A 22,075-nucleotide genomic window follows, 5' to 3' on the forward strand; every position below is an offset into this window, starting at 1 on the left:
ATTTCTCAAATAAATTGATGAGGATGTAAAATTTGTTAGTATTTGCCTTCCATATTAGTCCATTTTCATGCTGCTGATAAAGATATACTCATGACTGGAAACAAAAATAGGTTTAACAGATTTACAGTTTCACATGGCTTGGGAGGTCTTGCAATCACAGTGGAAGGCAAGGAGGAGCAAGCCATGTCTTACATAGATGGCAGCCAGCAAAAAGAGGGAGCTTGTGCAGGGAAACTCCCCTTTATAAAACTGTCAGATCCCATAAGACTTATTCACTATTACAAGAACAGCATGAGAAAGATCTACTCCCACGATTCAATTAACTCCCACTTGATCCCTCCCACAACACATGAGAATTCAAGATGAAATTTGGGTGGGGACACAGCCAAATCATATCATTCCTCACTGGCCCCTCCCAAATCTCATTTTCTCACATTTCAAAACTAATTATGCCTTCCCCAAAGTCCCCCCAAAGTCTTAACTCATTTCAGCATTAATTCAAATGTCCACAGTTCAACATCTCATCTGAGACAAGGCAAGTCCCTTCTGCCTTAAGCCTGTAAAATCAAAAGCAGGTTACTGACTTCCTAGATACAATGGGGGTACAGGCATTGGGTAAATACAGCCATTCCAAATGGGAGAGATTGGCCAAAACAAAGTGGTTACAGGCCCCATGCAAGTCCAAATTCCGGTGGGGCGGTCAGATCTTAAAGCTCCAAAATGATCTCCTTTGACTCCACGTCTCACATCCAGGTAATGACAATGCAAGAGGTGAGTTCCCATGGTCTTGGGCAGCTCCACTCCTGCGGCTTTGCAGGGAACAGTCTCCCTGCTGGCTGCTTTCATGGGCTGGGGTTGAGTGTCTGCAGCTTTTCCAGGTACATGGTGTAAGTTAGTGGACCTACAATTTTGGGGTCTAGAGGATGGTGAGCCTCTTCTCACAGCTCCACTAGGCAGTGCCCCAGTAGAGACTCTGTGTGGGAGATCCAACCCCACATTTTCCTTTCATACTGTGCTAGCAGATGTTATCCACAAGAGCCTCGTTCCTGCAGCAAACTTCTACCTGGACATCCAAGTGTTTCCATACATCCTCTGAAATCTAGGCAGAGGTTCCCACACTCCAAATGTTTACTTCTGTGCTCTGGCAAGAAGCACATCACATGGAAGCTGCAAAGCTTGAGATTGCACCCTCTGAAGCCACAGCCCAAGTTCTATGTTGGCCCCTTTCAGCCACGACTGCAGCAGCTGAGATGCAGAGCACCAAGTCCCTAGGCTGAACACAGCACGGGTACCCTAGGCACAGCCCACGAAACCACTTTTTTTCTCCTAGGCCTCAGGGCCTGTTATGAGAGGGGTTGCCATGAAGACCTCTGATAGGCCCTGGAGACATTTTTCCCATTGTCTTAGGAACTAACATTGACCCCTTGCTGCTTATGCAAATTTCTGCAGCCAGCTTGAATTTCTCCTCAGCAAACAAATTTTTCTTTTCTATTGCATTGCCAGGCCACAAATTTTCTGAACTTTTATGCTCTGCTTTCCTTATAAAACTGATTACCTTTAACAGCACCCAAGTCACATCTTGAATGCTTTGCTGCTGAGAAATTTCTTCTGCCAGAAACCCTAAATCATCTCTCTCAAGTTCAAAGTTCCACAAATCCCTAGGGCAGAAGTAAAATGTCACCAGTCTCTATTAAACATAGCAAGAGTCACATTTACTCCAGTTTCCAACAAGTTCCTCATCTCCATCTGACACCACCTTAGCCTGGATTTGATCACCCATGTCATTATCAACATTTTGGTCAAAGCCCTTCAACAAGTCTCTAGCGAGTTCCAAACTTTCCCACATTTTCCTGTCTTCTGAGCCCTCCAAACTGTTCCAACCTCTGCCTTTTACCCAGTTCACAAGTCGCTTCCACATTTTCGGGTACGTTTTCAGCAGCACCCTACGTTACTGGTACCAATTTACTATATTAGTCCATTTTCATGCTGCTGATAAAAATATACCTGAGGCTGTGAACAAAAATATGTTTAATGGACTAACAGTTCCACATGGCTTAGGAGGCATCACAATCATGGCAGAAGGCAAGGAGGAGCAAGTCACATCTTACATGGATGGCAGTGGGCAAAAAGAAGGAGTTTGCGCAGGAAAATTTCCCCATATAAAACCATCAGATTTCATGAGACTTATTCACTATCATGAGAGCACTATGGAAAAGACCTGACTGCATGATTCAATTACCTCCCACTGGTCCCTCACAACATGTGGGAATTCAAGATGAGATTTGGGGAGGACACAGTCAAACCACATCACCTTCCACCAGTGATGTCTCTGAACACATGAAAAACCAATACACATCAATCTGCCTCAGCATCTATCTAAAACAGTAGAGTAATTTTAACAAGTCTCTGCCTAAAGATAGAAATTTTACCCATTACATCTTAGCCCAGCTTGTTTTGATCATCAATCTGTAAAGCTTAACTTTCAATGTTGACAAAAAGCCTATTGTTTTAAATTTATGTTTGTTTCATCTTTCCTTCTGCAGTATAAAAAGAAAGAAAAAAATTAATGTGCTTACAATTAAATTATGATTTTAAATTGATGTTATTAGATGTCTCAAATATGGTACCTGTTTTTTTAAGTCTATTTTGTGTTGCTATAACACAATATCACATACTGGATAATTTATAAAACATAGTGAGCTATTTCTTACAGTTCTGGAGACTGGTAATCTCAAAAGAGAAGGGAGTTGGCATCGGGTGAGGGTTTTCTTGCTGCATAATTTATTACAAAAGGCCAAAGGGAAAAAGAGAGCAAGAGAAAGGAAGCTAAATTCATCATTTTTATCGGGAACCCATTCTAAATAATATCATTAATCCATTAGTGATGGCAGAGCCCTCATAACCTAATCACCTTATAAAGGTCCCACTTCTCAATACTGTTGCATTGAGGATTAAGTTTCCAACACATGAATTTTGGGGTTACATGCATGCCATCATGTTCTAGCTCATGATCCCCAAAATTCATGTCCTTCTCTCATGTAAAATACATTTATTAAATCCCAGTAGCCCCAAAGTGTTAACTTTTTCCAGCACTAACCCAAATGTCCAAAGTTCAGAGTCTTATCTGAATCAGAGATGAGTGAGACTTACAGCATGATTCATCCAGAAGCAGGTTCCTCTAGAGCTGTAAGCCTGTGAAATTAACAAGTTATCTGCTTCTAAAACACAGTGTTAGAACAACCATAAGCTAGATATTCCCATTCCAAAAGGGAGAAACAGGCAAGATAAAAGAAATAACTGGTCCCAAGTAAATCCAAAATCTAAGAGAAAAATCAGTACTGAGTTTTATAGTTGGAAAATCATCACCTTTGACTTTATCCCTCACATCCTGGGAACGCTGAGGTAGGAGCTGGGACCCCAAGGCCAAAGGCAACCTCATTCCTATGGTATTGCTGGGCACAGCCCATCCATCCACTCTCAGGGGCTAGAATTTCATGACCGTAGCTTTCCCAAACTAGAGTTGCACATTGGTGGCCCTACAGTTCTGTAGTCTTGGGGGCTTCCCTACTCCCCCAGTTTCAATGGGCATTGCCCTAGTGGATGCTCTCTGCAGTAGCTCTGCCCTTGTAACAAATCTCTGCATAGGCCTCCAGGACATCCATGGCATCCTTTGAAATCTAGGTGGAGACTGTCACAGCCCCACAACTTACGCATTTTGCTTTGCAGAATTTGCACCACATAGATGCCACCAAAGTTTATGGCTTGTACCTCCAAAGCAGCAGGTAGAGTGTCACTTAGGCCCACTTGAGCCATAGGCAAGGCAGTCAAAGAGCAGTTTGCTGGAAGGCAGGGAACAGAGTCCAAGGTGGCACTGAGCAGGAAGCCAATGGAGGGCACCCTGGGCTCTGGGCTCATCCCCTGAATTTATTCTGCCCTCCTGGTGCTCTGGACCTGTGATGGGAAGGGGCAGCCTTGAAGATCTCTGAAATGCCTTCAAGTCTTCCTCCTATTGTCTTAATGAATCTAACCTAACTTTCTTCTATCCATATTAACTTCTTTTTTTAAAAATACTTCAATTTTTATTTTAGATTCAGGGGCACATGTGCAGGTTTCTTACATAGGTATACCGTATGATACTGAGGTTTAGGGTACAATTGACCTAGTCACCCTGGTAGTGAGCATAGTACCCTACAGGTAGTTTTTCAGCCCTTACCTCCCTCTTTTTCTCCCCACTCTAGTAGTCCCTAGTATCTATTGTTCCCATCTTCATGTCCATGAATACCCAATGTTTAGCTCCCTTTCAAAAGTGAGAACATGCAGTATTTGGTTTTCTGTTTCCACATTAATTAAATTAGAATAATGGCCTACAGCATCATCCAAGTTCCTTCAGAATAAAGAATAATTTCATTCTTTTTTTATGGATATCTAATATTTAATGATGCATATATACCACATTTTTTTCCCCAATCCACCACTGATGGGCATCTAGGTTGATTCCATGCCTTTCCTATTGTGAATGGCGTTGCAATAAACATAAAAGTATGTTGCAGGAAGTAAGGGACTCTGAACAGAGGGACCAGCTGAAGCCATGGCAGAAGAACATAAATTGTGAAGACTTCATGGACACTTATCACTTCCCCAATCAATACTCTTGTGATTTCCTATGCCTGTCTTTACTTTAATCTCTTAATCCCATCATCTTCGTAAACTGAGGATGAATGTCACCTCAGGACCTTGTGATAATTGTGTTAACTGCACAAATTGTTTATAGAGCATGTGTGTTTGAACAATATGAAATCTGGGCACCTTAAGAACAGGATAACAGCAATTTTCAGGGAACAGGGAGATAACCTTAAAGTCTGGCTGCCTGTGGGCCGGGCAGGACAGAGGAAATTCCAGCTTGGCGATTTCTAGTCAGACAGGTTCTCTGCTCTTGAACCCTGACAATGCATGCACAGCAGGACATGGAAGTTCATTAGTGATTCTAGTTTCACCCTGACCTTCTGCCGTGTGATCTTTTCTCGCCCTTGAAGCATGTGATCTCTGTGACCCACACCCTATTTGTACACTCCCTCCCCTTTGAAAATTGCTAATAAAAACTGGCAGGTTTTATGGCTCAGGGGGCATCACGGAACCTGCTGACAAGTGATGTCTTCCCCAGACACCCAGCTTGAGTGCCAGATTTTGGGGGAACCCACCCCCGATAATTTAACAGAGGTTCTTTTCTATTTTCCCTAAGTGTCGGCCTGTCTGAGAAGTACAGGGAAAGAGTACAAAAGGGAGAAATTTTAAAGCTGGGTGTCTGCCAGCCTGGAATTTCCTAATCCTAGCAAGCCTGGGGACACTGCAGGAGACTAGGGCATGTTTCATTCCTATCTACATCTGCATAAAGGCAGACACTCCCAGGGTGGCCATTTCAGAGGCCTCCCCTAGGAATGCATTCTTTTCCCAGGGCTGTTAATTATTAATCTTCCTTACTGGGGAAAGAATTCAGTGATATTTATCTTACCCATTTTCGGTAATAAGAGAAATATGGCTCTGTCCTACCTGGCCCACAGGCAGCCAGACTTTAAGGTCATCACAGTGTCCTGAGGTGACATTCATCCTCAGCTTATGAAGATGATGGGATTAAGAGATTAAAGACAGGCATAGGAAATCACAAGAGTATTGATTGGGGAAGTAATAAATGTCCATGAAATCTTCACAATTTATGCTCAGATTGCAGTAAAGACAGCTGTAATTAATTATAAAAGTATTAATTTGGAGAACTAATAAATGTCCATGAAATCTTCACAATTTATGTTCTTCTGCCGTGGCTTCAGCCGGTCCTTTCATTCGGGGTCCCTGACTTCCCGCAACAAAAGTACATATGTCTTTTTGGTAGAATAATTAATTTTCCCTTGAGTATACCTGATAATGGGATTCCTGAGTCAAAGAGTGGTTCTGTTTTATGTTCTTTGAGAAATCTACAAACTGCTTTCCACAGGGGCTGAACTAATTTACATTTTCACCAACAGTGTGTATGTGTTTTCTTTGCTCTCTATCCTCACCAGACTTTGTTGTTTTTTGACTTTTAAATAATGGCCATCCTGACTGGTGTGAGAGGATATCTCATTGTGGTTTGGATTTGCATCTATCTGATGGTTAGTGATGCTAATTAGTTTTTTATATGTTTTTAGGCTGCTTGAATGTCTTCTTTTGGAAGTGCCTGTTCATTTTTTTTCCCACATTATAATGGGGTTATTTATGTTTTGCTTGCTGATTTGCTTAAGTTTCTTAAGAATCTGGATATTATACGTTTTCATTCAATTCACAGAGTCAAATAAATCTTTCTGAAATGTATTAAGTTGAGGGTAAAACAGCTGACATTAATAGGAGTGCTCTGAAAATTTAGTCCATTTAAAATTGAAGGTAGAAATTAGTTGTTATTCTGGTGCTAATATAAAAAATTTTGGAGGAGTACATTGTTATGGTAAAAGCAAGGTTCTTGCTGAATTAAGAAATCAACAATGCTTCTATGTACTGGAATTGATTGTGTTGCACAAGCAAACACTTCCTTGCATAGTAAAAAATGACTATGATGAACAGCCTCCAGTAAATCTACCAGTGAGGTTGAATTCATATTTGTCAAAATTTACAAATACATTTATACATATACAGTTAAATTGAAACTACTGACAAATGGATAATTTCACTTACAAAAAATACTTGGTAACAACTCATGTTTTCCTTCTTTTTAGCAACTATCTATGAAATTATTGAGATGTAAGACACTGAACTCTGTTGATTACTTTTTGTAGAATGGGTATTATTTCTTTTTTAAATGGTTGGTAGTATTTTCCAGTAAAATCATCTGAATCTGAAAGTTTCATTGTTGGAAAGTTTTCAGCTACCAATTCAGCATCCTTAATAGATATGACACTATTCATTTTATTTAGGTTTTCAGTGAGATTTGGTAGTTCCTGTTTTCAATAAATATTTCTGTTTTATTTAAGTTGACACATTTTGTCCATGGTATTTCTATATATTTCTCTATTATCTTTTTCATGTCTATGGGTTATTTATTATTGTTCTGTCATTCTTGAGATTGGTAATATGGGACTTATCTCTCTGTTAGTCTGGCTAGATGTTTATCAATTTTATTAAGTTTTTCCAAAAACCGGCTGATTTCATTGATTTTCTCCATTCATTTTTCGGTTTTTACTTTTATGTATTTTTGTTCTAATCTTTATTCCCTTTTTTCTTCTTGCTTTGGGTTTAATTTGCTCTTCATTTTATAGTTTCTTGAGATAGAAGTTTATATTACTTATTTGAGACCTCATTTCTTTCTTAGTATAAGCATTTAATGTTTTGAAATGTCCTTAAACACTACTTTAGCTACATCCTACACATTTTGATATATTGTGTTTTCATTTTCTTAAAATTCAAAGCCATTTTCCAATTTTCTTTATGACTTCCACTTTTTCCTTACTGGATTATTTAGAATTGTGGTCTTCAATTTTAAAACATTTTATGTTTTTCCAAAAATATTTCCATCATTTAGTTTTAGTGTTACATTTTGTGGAACATATATTGTATAATTACAATTTGATTAAAATTGTTGAGATACATATTATGACCCAGAATATGCTCTACCTTAGGAAATGTTTTATATGCACTTGAAAATGGTTTCATTCTGCTATTGTTGGGTGAAGTTTTTCTATAAATGTGAATTTGGAAAAAGTTTGTTCATAATTGTTCAGATTTTCTATATCTTGTGATTTTATGTGCATTTGTTCTACAGATTACTGAGAGGAGACAAAATCCAAACTATAATTATAGATTCGTCTATTCCTTCTTGTAATTCTATGAGTTCTTCCTTCATTTATTTTGAATTCCTCCTTGACTTTTATATGTCTTTTCAGAGATTTGGATTCTTTATCACTTTATCAGTTTATTTTTTATCTTTGTTCTGGGACATACTAATCCTTATTACAATTTGGTCACACCACTTTTCTTTTGTTTCATCAGTGACTTGATGATCCTTATGCATTTCTTCTGGTCATGTTTTATCTCTATCATATGTAAGAAAATCTTCTTACAGACAGCATATATTTGGGTCTTGATTTTTATCTAATCTAACAATCATGTATTTTAATTTTTGTTTTTATACCAGTTATATTTGAATTAATTATTGATATGGAATTAAACCTACTATCTTATTTGTTTTGCACTTGTTTGTTCTTTATAATTTACTTACTTATTGTCTGCCACGTTTTAGATTAATTATATATCATGTAAAATTCCCTGCTATCCACTATTGATTTATCTTTTCTATATCTTTAGAAATAACTTCCATAGGTATATGTGTATATCTACACACACACACACACACACACACACACACAAAATATCTTTATTTTATTACAATATAAATCAAAGTAATACAGATTTTTGTAACCTTCTGTTTTCTGTAATATTGTTTTTATACAATTTATTTCTACATACAGCATTAATCCAAAAGACAATGTCATTTTTGTTTATTTGTCTGTTCTGTTGTGATAATAATACTCAACATAGGCGATAGCCTCTTAAAATATTTAAGTGCACAATATAGTATTGTAAATTAAAGGCAAAATATTGTACAACAAATATGTAGAAATAGCCACCTTGCATAACTGAAACCATATACCCATTGAATAGCTACCTTTTTATTTAATGTAGTAAATCAATTATATGCCAGAATAATATAAACATTTTGCTATAATTCAGGCAATGACAAGCCATTGACAAGCCATGAAATTTGTATTAACAATTCATGAAATGAGTCAAAGGAAAAGGTAAAACTGTTCAGGTTTGGGGCTTTGGTAATATTTATTTATTTATTTATTTATTTATTTATTTATTTTTTTTTTTTGAGACGGAGTCTTGCTCTGTCACCCAGGCTGGAGTGCAGTGGCCGGATCTCAGCTCACTGCAAGCTCCGCCTCCCGGGTTTACGCCATTCTCCTGCCTCAGCCCCCTGAGTAGCTGGGACTACAGGCGCCCGCCACCTCGCCCGGCTATTTTTTTTTGTATTTTTTAGTAGAGACGGGGTTTCACCGTGTTAGCCGGGATCGTCTCTCGATCTCCTGACCTCGTGATCCGCCCGTCTCGGCCTCCCAAAGTGCTGGGATTACAGGCTTGAGCCACCGCGCCCGGCTGGTAATATTTAAATACATAACAAGTATGGATATTAGAAATATCAATGGAGGTATGTGAAAGATACTACATGAATATTCTTTGAGGAATGTTAAATATAGCAACTTTTTTTTCTGGTCTTAGACTACGTATTGCCACAATGTTTACATTTTGGACATTTTTTAAATCAAAGTTTATTTTTTGAGGGGATTCAACTTTGTCTCCTCCACGAATCACTCATTGAGCTCGCTGGGTTTGATAGTGTGTCAAACCCCAGATTCACAAGGTGGATCAGATACAGCCCTCACCATGGGGAATTCCCAGACTAATAGGAAAGATAAGTACATAGGCAGTCTCTATACAACACCTTTAAACTGTCAGATGGAAGTAAAAGTTAATCTGAAGAAACACAAGAAAGAACATGCGTCTATTTACGGAGGTTGGGGAGGGTGAAGACATTCAGGAAAGTTTCCCAGTGAGAGGGGGAGCCTCTGAATTGAGCTTAAAATGAGAAGTAACCTGATGTAAATGACGAGTTGATGGGTGCTGATGAGTTGATGGGTGCAGCACACCAACATGGCACAAATATACATATGTAAAAAACCTGCACGTTATGCACATGTACCCTAGAACTTCAAGTATAATAATAATAATAATAAATAAATAAAATAAAAAGAGAAGTAAAACATAGCAGATGAATAAAAGAGGGAAATAGAACATCTTAGCAGATACTAAATAACTTAAAATGATAGAAGATTGTTTCAGCTCTAGCCTTGTGAAATAGAAATTAACATATATGTGATTTATTTAGGAGGTTAGGATCTTAATTAGGCCTAAACTTAACAGAGTAATGGGAAGATTTCAGTGGAAGCTGCAACAGCTCTTCATAAGGAAAGGTCAAATACAAAGCCTATTTAAATCATCCTTCAAATTCTTCCCCTACAGATTCTTCATAAAGAACAACATACAATAGATAATGAGAGAATCTGCAAATATGAGAAAGTGAAATATACTCAAATTCATAATTACCTATGGTCAGGTTATCTGTTCTCTGATTATGATATATAGTCACAGAGAGGTTTCTGTTAATATTAGAAATCGATAGATATACAAATCGATGAAAATAAACTTTTATGAGTAATTAATATGTCCACTGTCTGATCACAACACTCTTTCACAAATGTATGTTTATGTCAGACCATATCAAATTGTACAGTTTACATTTGTATAGTTTATGGTGTTTTCATTATATTTCAATAAAGCTGTTAAAGAAAAATAAAGGAAATCTACATCTCTGCATAGAGAAGTCACTGTCTACCCCATATTTTCAGGATTTTCATTTTTGGTTGTTATTGTAATAGTAAACTTGGACTGACAGTGAGATCATCTTACTCCTGATCCATAGTTCTTGCTTTCTCTGGTAAGAACATTTGCTGAAGTGAGGGATAGCATCTGTGATCTCTAGGTGGAGAAATTTCAACTGATGCAAGAGGTCTAAACCTATGGATCCATTAACATGATGACTTAAAATCTGACCAAAGTATATTCAACTGGGATTCTGCATAACAGTAATAGGCCAATGGTGGTACAGGCACATTTATGCTATGAATGATAACTTTATTAAGCAAATATTTGAAGAAGTCATAATTTTAATCCATTTAGTATTCCCTGGTGGCTACTGCATGCAGGTACTAGGCTAAACTCATGGGAAACAAAAGTAAATAAAACACGGATATAGCTCCATAGGAATGCCAGGTCCATTGCCAGAGGACAGCAGGTTAAAGTCATGAAGTGGAATAATAGTCACTGCACAACCACAGGCCTGGTGTAATGGTACCGTAGGACAAGGATTGAACAATTAGAATAGGCAAGTTTCGGAGACAGTCTCGAAAACAGATGGCATTTGAATGGGAGTTTGAAGAATGTAAGAAAAACAACATTGTCTCATCAGACTGGCTAAGATTTTTTATTGTGCATATTTCTTGAGTACAGTATGAGATTTTGGCACATGCATAAATTATGCAATGATCGAATCAGTGTAACTAGCATACCCATCACTTTAAACACTTATTATTTCTTCATAACGACATCTGAAAGCCTATCTTCTAGCTATTTAAAAGCATACAATACAGCTGGGTGCAGTGGCTCATGCCTATAATCCCAGCACTTTGGGAGGCCAAGGTGGACAGATTATGAGGTCAAGAGATCAAGACCATCCCGGCCAACATGGTAAAACCCTGTCTCTTCTAAAAATACAAAAATTAGCCGGAATCACTTGAACACAGGAGGTGGAGGTTGCAGTGAGCCGAGATCACACTGCTGCACTCTAGCCTGGTGACAGAGAGAGCCTCTGTCTCAAAACAAACAAACAAACAAAAATGCATTCTTTTTAACACTAGTAATTCTACTACGCAATAGACCACCAGAACTTAACCTCTTTTATCTAACTATAACTTTGTACCTGTTGACCAATCCCTCATTATCTCCCTTTCAGCCTCCTTTTCCCATTCTCTGGTAACCACAAATCTATAACTAACATCATACTGAATGGGAAAAGTTGAACACTTTCTCTGTAAGTTCTGAAATATTATAATGATGTGCACTTTCCCCGCTTTTATTCAACATACTGCTGGAAGTCCTAGCCAGAAACATCAAGCAAAAGGAAGAAATAAAGGGCATCCAAATTATAAAGGAAGAAATCAAATTGACCCTGTGTGGAGATTTAACAGTCTTACTTATGGAGAACTGCAAGGACTCCATGAAAACTATTACAACTAATTAAAAAAATTCAGTAAAGTGGCAGGATACAAAATTAACATACAAAATCAGTAGTTTCATTATGCCACTAGAGAATTATGTGGAAAAGAAAACAGGAAAGCAATCCATTTTACAGTTTTACAGGAGCAGGAAGAAATTTAGCCAAGGAGGTGAGAGATCTTTAAGATGAAAACTGTAAAACATTGATGAAAGAAATTGAAGAAACACACACACACACACACACACACACACAGACATACCATACATGGAATAATTAATATTGCTAAAATGTGCATACTACCCAGAGTGACCTACTACTTCAATGCAATTTCTATCAAAATCCCAATGACATTCTTTAAAAAAATAGAAAAAATATATATAGTGTGAAATCTGTAGGGAACCCTGGAAGACCTAGGATAGCCATAGCAATCTTGAGCAAGAAGAACAAAACTGTTGGCCTCATACTACAAAGGTATAGTAATGAAAATAGCATGGTATTGTAATAAAAGGAACACACAGACCAATGGAGCAGAATAGAGGGCACAGAAGTAAACCCACACATCTAGGGCTAACTGATTTTTGACAAAGGTATCAAGTAAAAATAATGAGAAAAGGAAAGCGTTTTCAATAAATGGTAATGAGAAAATTGAATATTCACATGCAGAAGAATAAGACCAGACCCTTATCTCTCACCATACACAAAAATTAACTAAAAATGGAGTAAAGACTTAAATATAAATATAAAACTGCTGCTCTCACTGGCAGCTGGTTCTTTTTAATGTTTTGACATAAAACATGCACATCCATACAGCGATATTTTAAATTAAATCTCCAGTTGTACAAGAGAACATGGGTGATACTTTGACATCTGAATAATGAGTCTATAAAGAGGGGGCAGAGGAAAAAAAACAGGAAAGGCATCACCATTTTGTCATTAAAGAAAAACATAATAAATTATATATTATTTCAATAAGATACAAAGAGGAATCTTACAAGTTTTAGTTCATTGTAGAGATGATAATATAAAAATTAAGGTTATTCATGAGAAACAGTCCAGCAACTGTGGGATGAGTGATTAAACAAGAGCTTTGTCTTGTAGATTATATGTCCAGGTTACCTTCCAGACTTTTCCACAGAGAAAAACTAAAAGAATACAGAAACATGTTTGAAGTTTATGAAAAATATCTTGAGAACTAAGATCTTTCCTTTATTCTCTTTCTATTCCTCTCTATTTCTCTCTCATGCTCTTTCTTTATTTCCTTTTCAATAACAATATTGGGAGTTTAGGAATTATCTATGAAGGGACATAATTGTTACCTTATTCCCAACTTTTTGTTCACGTCTCCCTGCATTAATCATTCTATGAGTTTCAATTATTTCTTATATTGAGATGGGGATGAATAGATTTCTTAAACAGAATTGTATTTTAAATGTAGACATTTGCATATTTTCTCACTAAATTATAAGTTACTGAAAGGCAAAGATTTTCTCTCCATATTAAAGCAGGGTAGTTCATTGCAATGCAATATGTTTACTACATTAACGATGACTGACCCAAAAGTTGTTTAATCTGCTTCCTAAAACATGAAAATTGCAAATAAGTGTGGCATGGAATATATTAATTTTAGTTAGTAGTTATGAATACTGTATTTCTATTAAAACAAATTATATTTTTAATAAACATCTACAGTTATTCATTCATTTTAGCTATTACTAAGTTTTAGGTATTGAGTTCAGAACATTATATTTAGTTTAACAAATAAAAGACAGGAATTCAAATTCTTGAATTCCAGATAAGCAGCAAAGAAGTTTTAGCTTACATATATCCTATGCAATATTTGATACATATATATAGTGACTTGAGTAATGGCCTTGAAAAAAGATATGTTTATGGTGTAAGCACCTGGAAGCTGTGAAAATGACCTATTTTCACAGGAAAAGGTTTTGCAGATGTAATTAAGGTTCTGGAGATAAGTCATGTTGGAAGTAGAAAGGGCCCTAAATGTAATGGCGAGTGTCCTTATAAAAAAGGGAAAACACACACACACACACACACAGACACACACACACAGACACAAAGACACACACACACACACAGAGACACACATACAGACACACACATACACACACAGACACACACATACACACACACACACACAGAGACACACACAGACACACACACACAGAGACACACACACACCCAGACACACACACGCATAGACACACACACAGACACACAGAAACACAGACACATAGACACACACGCACAGACACACACGCACAGACACACACACACAGAGACACACACACAGACACACACACACACACACACAGACACACACACAGACACACACACACAGACACACACACACACAGACACACACACGATGTGAACATCGAGGCAATTCAGAGTGAAGCATCTGCATGCCAAGGGACACCGACGACTCCCAGCAGCCACTCGAAACCAGGAGGGAGACCTGAAATGGATTATCCGTCACAGGCTCAGAAGGAACCAAACCTTCTGACATCTTCATTTTGGACCTGTAAAATCCTGAACTATGGGAGAGCAGATGTCTGTTGTTTCAAGTCACTCTGTGTTAATTTGTTATGGCAAATGTAGAAAATTAATGCACTATTTCAACAATAAAAACAAATGTTGTTTATCTAAAATTGAAATTTAACTGGACATCCTGAAGTTTTATTTGCTAAATCTGTTGACCTTGCTTTAGATGGATGATCTCATTAAATGCTCTATGTAAATGTAAGAGCTAGCTGTTATTGTTCTGCTTTACATTAAGGAACTGAACTCTAAGATGTTTTCAAGCTAGCCTAATAACTAATCAATCAATAAGCATTTGAGTCAGAATTCCAAAGTGAGACTTTATAATTCATAATCTTCAGCTCTTAATTAATATTATACCACCTTCTAACAGGTCTTGGGGTGAAATTTATGATATAATACAAACTGAAAAAATGTAGGAACAAACTTATGCATGCATTGTTATTCTAGGATGGGGAAGGGTGGACAAGAGGAGGAGAAACATAGGGCATCAGAGTATTTGAGGACCTACAGAGCAGCAAGAGCTCAAGGCGGTCTACTGCTGGATACAAAAAAAAAGAGTCACCAGGCTGGGTAAGGTGGCTCATGCCTGTAATTCCAGCACTTTGCGAGGCCGAGGCGGGAGGATCACTTAAGGTCAGGAGTTGAAGACCAGCCTGGCCAATGTGGCGAAACCCGTTCTCTATTAAAAATACAGAATATTGGTTGGGTTTGGTGGTACATGCCTGTAATCCCAGCTACTTGGGAGGCTGAGGCATGAGAATTGCTTGAACCCTGGAGGCAGAGGTTGCAGTGAGCTGAGATTGCACCACTGCACTCTAGCCTGGGAGTGGGGGAAAAGCCAATTCCCGCTGTAAAACTCAGAATATAAGCAATGGTTGCTCTCACAGAGTAGAAAGGGCATATGTTAAAGCAAATGAATGAAACTGAGCATGGCAAATCAGAACATTTCAAGATACACAATGTGAGTAAAGCAGAATGCATGCCTCTAAGATGACTGCATCATCATTATTTTATTCATATCACTCCTTTGGTAATGTGGTTCTAGTGTCTGGATTTCCAGCAATGTCTAGATCAGTTCTTACCTACAACTATGAAGATATTTATTCAAAGCATGGCTCAGTCTAACTTTGCAGGTCCTCTTCCCTTTCCCATGTATTGAGGGAGCTGTGCTACAATGTCCCCAAACTTCATTCCAACACGAATGTCGGATGGCCTGCAAGGTGGTAAATAATGCGGAAAACAGCCATGAACAGTGAAAAGGAGCTATGCAGACTTAACCTGCCAGACTTCAACAGCAGAAACTCTCCAGTTTAGAAGTAGTGGAAGTTTTCCTCTTCGTTGAGTGCTGTGCTTTAAGACAATTTTTTAACTGTTTTTAACTTCTAAAAAAAAGTTGATATTCAGTAATTTGGAGATACATATGTACTAAGAAATCATATTGCTTTTAAATCTTTAACTTAAAAACAACTCCAAGATGTTTGTGCTGATCTTACTCAAATTCTTATGGAAAGTGATTCAGGTTTCAGGCTGAAACCAAACTCCTCACAGTGTAGCAAAACAGAATCAATTATTATTAGACAGCAATGAGTAGGTAAAAGTAGAATTAAAGTGGAATCTCTGAGCAGCCCTAAAACAGGGTGTTCTGACAAATATTTTCTTATTCAGCATGACTCTCCTTTTACAAGTGTTCACAAAATGATGCAAGAACCATGACAGCTGGCTTCTCAGCACAATTAGACTAAAACCCATGTTGCTTTGAAACAGAGAACGGGTTTTTAAAAAACATATGATTTGATATGGGATAAGGCATTTTTGAAAGATATATCTCTTAAAAGATACATAACTATAAAATCGCTGTATAATTGCAGAACATGTACTAGAAGATTTTAGTAAAAATATTAGGCAGAATTATTCCTTTGTGCTTACGAATCATTTTTTCCCCACCTAGATACACAGCAAGACCACAGTTTCTAGTTCTCTTGTATTTGAGTGGGGCACATTCCGGCCGCTAAATGTAGTGGAAAATGTTTGCCACTCCCAGGCCAAGTTACTAAATTATTTTTACAAGATTCTCCACACTCTCTCCAGGCAGCTGGATGCAGAAGAGTGAGACACAAGGCCACCTGGTGGAAGGGGCCAGCCATCCTCATTGACTTCACCACTTGGAAGGAAGGTATGGAGGAGAATTGCCCAGACAACTACAACTGCATCAGACTTCGCCTCGGTAAGAAATAGATCTTTATTATGTTAAAATAGGTCCCTGGAATTTGGGTTTTATTTGTTATAGTAGCTAGTGTTAATTTTACTGAAATGGATCTCGGCTGGGCGCAGTGGCTCAAGCCTGTAATGCCAGCACTTTGGGAGGCCGGGGTGGGCAGATCACGAGGTCAGGAGATCCAGACCACCCTGGTTAACACGGTGAAACCCCGTCTCTACTAAAACTACAAAAAATTAGCCGGGTGAGGTGGTGGGCGCCTGTAGTCCCAGCTACTCGGGAGGCTGAGGCCGCAGAATGGTGTGAACCCGGGAGGCAGAGTTTGCAGTGAGCCGAGATCGTGCCACTGCACTCCAGCCTGGGCAACAGAGTGAGACTCCGTCTCAAACTAACTAACTAACTAACTAACTAACTAACTAACTAAATAAATAAAATGGATCTCATGGTTCTGTAAAGCTGCAACATGCTTAAAAATGTTCAGGCACAATGACCAAACAACAGGAAGCCAGTAAAGGACTTTATACAATTTAGTTCTGGATCAATGCATTATCTGGCCTTTTTCTAGGTCTTTGTTAGACTTTGACATCCAATTAGTGGATTGTTAAGACACCTGTATGCATTAACACACATTCAATTGTGAGTTTTAAACCCTCTATTCGTCTCTCTTTTCAATTTGTAATTAATTTCCCTTGTGTGATTAAATTAATGGTCTAGGAACGGGTTTTGATTACATTATCTCATTTGATTCTCGTTAGAAGTTTCAGTTAACACATGAAAGCTATCATTTTTGAAGGTTTCTACATTCCGTGTCCTCTTGCTTATACTGGAAGAGTCAGAACCAAAACAAAACTTAGAGGAGTTTCTTTTTTTTCTAATTGCATCTATACTTCAGTCCTAAAATAATAAAAAAAATTGTATTAAAAAAGTTTCCACAGTTTAATAAGAAAAAAATTAAAATATACAATATAGAATTTTAAAATTGTTTATAACAAATTTTGCCTAGTTTTTGTTAGTTGAGAAAATTAAAGTTGATAACTTTTAAAGTATGTGAAAATCAGTATCAAATTAACTTAGATGTAGTATGCTTAGAGTAGAGTCTGTAAAATTCAGAAATGTGTGTGTAGGTATGTTTGTTAATGATGAGTACTTTTACACTTTCATAAAAGTGAAGAGGGGTATATTAATTCACCTCTATATAACTGCCAACCATCAGTAGAAATTATCAAGATGTTGTAATAGTTGCTACTTCAACCTCCAATCTTATTTTAATTATTTTATATATTGTTTTATTACAAAGAAAGAAATACATGATGTTACCCATTTATATTTTACCACAAATATATAAAATGTTTGAACATATTCTTAAAAAACATCAAAAACTTATAATTATTTGTTCTTATCTAATATCTAGGCTACATTTAAATTTTCTCAATAGTATAAAATGTATCTTTTAACATAATTAGGATCCAAACAGATTTTACCTATTATGTTTCTAAAAATAAATATTGACTCTTTAAATGTAAATCCCCCTCAATTTATATATATATATATATATATATTTAATTAATAAATTGATTTTTGAAAAACCTAGGTTTTGTCCTGTGTACTATCCCATATTCCATAATGGTCTATTTGCTATTTCAAAATGACTCTTAGTCTTTTGTCCTGTTTTTCTTGTAAAAAATAAAATTAGCAGTAAATTATTGATTAGAGTTAGACATTTTTGGCAAGAATACTTCATATGCTGTGCTGTATGCAAATATCAGTTGCAAAATCTTTTTGTATTTCACTTTTGATTAACTTAAATTTTATTCATGGCCTCAGAATCTCAGAAGATGACTGACAGATGACGCCACTGAGAAGTTCTGTTTGTGTGTGTGCATGTGTATTTAATGAATATTTCATCTAATAATTTCATCCATTGATATTTGTTGCCTGGCAATGAGGTGATTTTTCTAAGCCTATAATTCCTTCTATTTTAATTATCTATATTTATTTTATATAAAACTAACCCTCATTAATTATTATTTAACTAAAATGCAGTTTATGTAAGGAAAGCTGGATATGTGTTTAACATTTTCCCTTTAATTGCTAATTTTCTGAATGAGATATTTTTCAAAATCTTACATAGTGAGTATACATTGCACGATTTTATTTACTAATATAATGTTAAAGATTTTTACGCATATATTCATGAAAGATATCAATCCATAACTTATTTTTATGTGTGTACGTTTGTGTGTGTGTGATTTCCTTGTCAAGTTTTGGTATAAGACTTATGTCTGCCTCGGCCAGGTGCTGTGGCTCATGCCTGTAATCCTAGCACTTTGGGAGGCCAAGGCGGGTGGATCACGAGGTCATGAGATCAAGGCCATTCTGGCTAACAGAATGAAATCCCGGTGAAATCCTGTCTTTACTAAAAATACAAAAAATTAGCCGGGAGTGGTGGTGGGCGCCTGTAATCCCAGCTACCTGGGAGGCTGAGGCTGCAGAATGGCATGAACCCTGGAGGCGGAGTTTGCAGTGAGCCGAGATCACACCATTGTACTCCAGCCTGGGCCACAGAGGGAGACTCCATCTCAAAAAAAAAAAAAAAGACTTATGTCTGCCTCATAAGAGACAAAGTATTCTCTCCTCAATTCATTCCTACGAGTTTCAAAAATATTTTTATGTTAATATTTGAAAGTTCTAATAACTTAATTTTTTGAATTTTGTATTATTTTTTTATTTTGGTATAATTAATATAAATAATTGAACATATTTAGTGTATACATTTATTTCAGTTTAAACATATGTATAAACCTGTGGTACCATCACCACAATCAAGGTATTTTATATATGTGTGTGTGTGTGTGTGTGTGTGTATATATATATATATATACACACTCCTAAAATGTCCTTTGTCCTGTGTGTGTATGTGTGTATGTGTATGTGTGTGTATGTTTATATGCATTTGTCATAAGAACACATGCCATATCTATTCTCATATTTTAAAGTGCACAATACTGAAATATTAACTACAGACACTATGTTGTATGCCAGATCTCTAGAACTTTCTCATCTTGCAGAACTGAAACTTTATATCAATTGAATTTCAATTCTCCAATTCCCCCTCTTTAGTTACTAATAAATACCATTCTATTTTATGTTTCTATGAATTTGACTGTTTTAGAAATCTCATATAAGTGGAATCATACAGTATTAGCTCTTTCTGTAATTAATATATTAACTTAGAATAAAATATCCTTTAAATTCATTCATACTATTGTAACTGGTACAATTTCCTTCTTTTATAAGGCTAAATGATATTTGATTCTATGTATATATCACATTTTCTTTTTCCACTCATTTTTTGATGGACATTTAGATTACTTCTTTCTTCACTACTTATGTTCTGTATCATTTATTTCTGCTCCAATCTGTACAAATTTCTTCATTTCACTTATTTTGTGTTTATCTTGCTCGTCTTAATCTAGATGCTTAAAGACGAATCTTAAGTTACTGAATTTATATAGTTTGTTTCATTTACAATATAAACATTAAAACCTATATTTTTCATTGAGCACTGCTTTATCTACATCCCACAAATTCTGATGTTTTATTTGTATTGTAAATAAATTTGAAATATTTTTTAAAATTTCATTGTAATTTCTTCCTTAACATTTGTCAGCATGTTAAATTTCTAAATCTTTGGGAGGCTTCTATATTTGCTTATCAAAACACTTTCAATTATTTCAGTATCACTTTAATGTGTCAGTTTTCTTTTTGCTATAATTCTTTTCATTTTTAAGTGGTTATTCTGGAGAATGCAGTATCAGAGATAATATTTAAATGCTATACATAAAATATAAGAACCATGCAATAATGAAGTTTAATTTACCACCATCTCTCTCCTTTATACAAAGTAGTTGTATATGTTGTATACGTCATACTGGCATACAAAATAAATCTACAGTGACAATGTTATTCTTTATTTCTGACTCTGTACGTATTATAAAAGATTAAGGAAAAAATCACTTTATGTTTACACCCCCCGTTTATTATTTCTAGGACTCTGTATTCCTTATCTAAGATTCCCTCTGGTCTCGTTTCCCTTCAGCCTAAAAATCTTCCCATAGCATTTCACATACCGCGGGTCTGCTGGTAAAAATTTCCTTTTATTGCTCATTTACAATTAAGGAAGAATAAAGTAAAATGCCTTATTCTCCCTTAATCGTAAAACAAATATGAACATAATATTTTTTGTTGAGATGATCATCTTCTCTCGCCCTTCTAGATTTGTGTTTCTACTCTCTTCTGGCCTGCGTTCTTTCTGATGAGACGTTGGCAGCCATTTCTATTGCCATTCTCCTGTAGGGATCACTGCACTAGTCTCTGGATCCTTTCAAATTTTAACTTTGATTTCTAACAAGATGAACATGTTATTTCTAGCTTTGGACTTACCTTCCTTAGGGTTCACTAAACTTGTTGAATCTATACATTTGTATTCTACTACTTGGGAGAACTTTGTGAGCATTACTTGGAACCAACCCAAATGCCCATCAGTGATAGTTTGGATAAAGAAAACGTGGCACATATACACTATGGAATATTATGCAGCCATAAAAAGGATGAGTTCATGTCCTTTGCAGGGACATGGATGAAGCTGGAAACCATCCTTCTCAGCAAACTAACACAAGAACAGAAAACCAAACACCACATGTTCTCACTCATAAGTGGGAGTTGAACAATGAGAACACATGGACACAGGGAGGGGAACAACACACACGGGGACCTGTCAGGGGGTGGAGGGTTAGGGAAGGGTTAGCATTCGGAGAAATACTTAATGTAGATGACAGGCTGATGGGTGCAGCAAACCACCATGGCATGTGTATACCTATGTAACAAACCTGCACGTTCTGCTCATGTACCCCAGAACTTAACGTATAATTTAAAAAAATGAAAAAGAAATTTCCTTCTGACCCATTTTTACTTCCTTTTCTTCTGGAACTTCAGTTATAAGTATGCTATTTTTGATACTGTTCCACATATCACTGAGACTCTGACATATACGTGTGTGTGTGTTTGTGTGTGTATATTTGCTCACAATTCTTCCAACTGAATATGTACATACACACATACACATAGATATGTGTATATATGTGTATGTGTGTGTATACAGAAACGAGAAAGCTAGAGAGAAAAGGCTCTGAATTCTGCATACACATATATACACATTTCTATATGTAAACATATATACATTAGTTCTTTATATATACACACACATAAATTATATATGTATATGTATATATACATTATGATCCATACATAAACATGTATCTATATAAACATGTATCTATGTAACCCATATATAAACATGTATCTATGTATCTAACCCAAAT

General features: G+C 36.4%; 2 long non-coding RNA genes across 6 annotated transcripts in view; one reads left to right on the top strand and one right to left on the bottom strand.

Annotated features, from left to right (window-relative positions):
* The window catches only part of LOC105488264 (uncharacterized), a 266,981-nt gene that overhangs the window by 134,631 nt on the left and 110,275 nt on the right, over nucleotides 1–22,075 (bottom strand). The gene's annotated exons all lie outside the window — the stretch shown is intronic.
* LOC105488263 (uncharacterized) overlaps nucleotides 16,409–22,075 on the top strand; it is a 33,057-nt gene continuing 27,390 nt past the window's right edge. The window contains exon 1 of the long non-coding RNA XR_011606442.1: nucleotides 16,409–16,703. This is a non-coding gene — a long non-coding RNA (uncharacterized lncRNA). The remainder of the gene's footprint in view (nucleotides 16,704–22,075) is intronic.

The sequence above is a fragment of the Macaca nemestrina genome, chromosome 8, assembly GCF_043159975.1.
Source record: "Macaca nemestrina isolate mMacNem1 chromosome 8, mMacNem.hap1, whole genome shotgun sequence".
Lineage (NCBI taxonomy): Eukaryota > Metazoa > Chordata > Mammalia > Primates > Cercopithecidae > Macaca > Macaca nemestrina.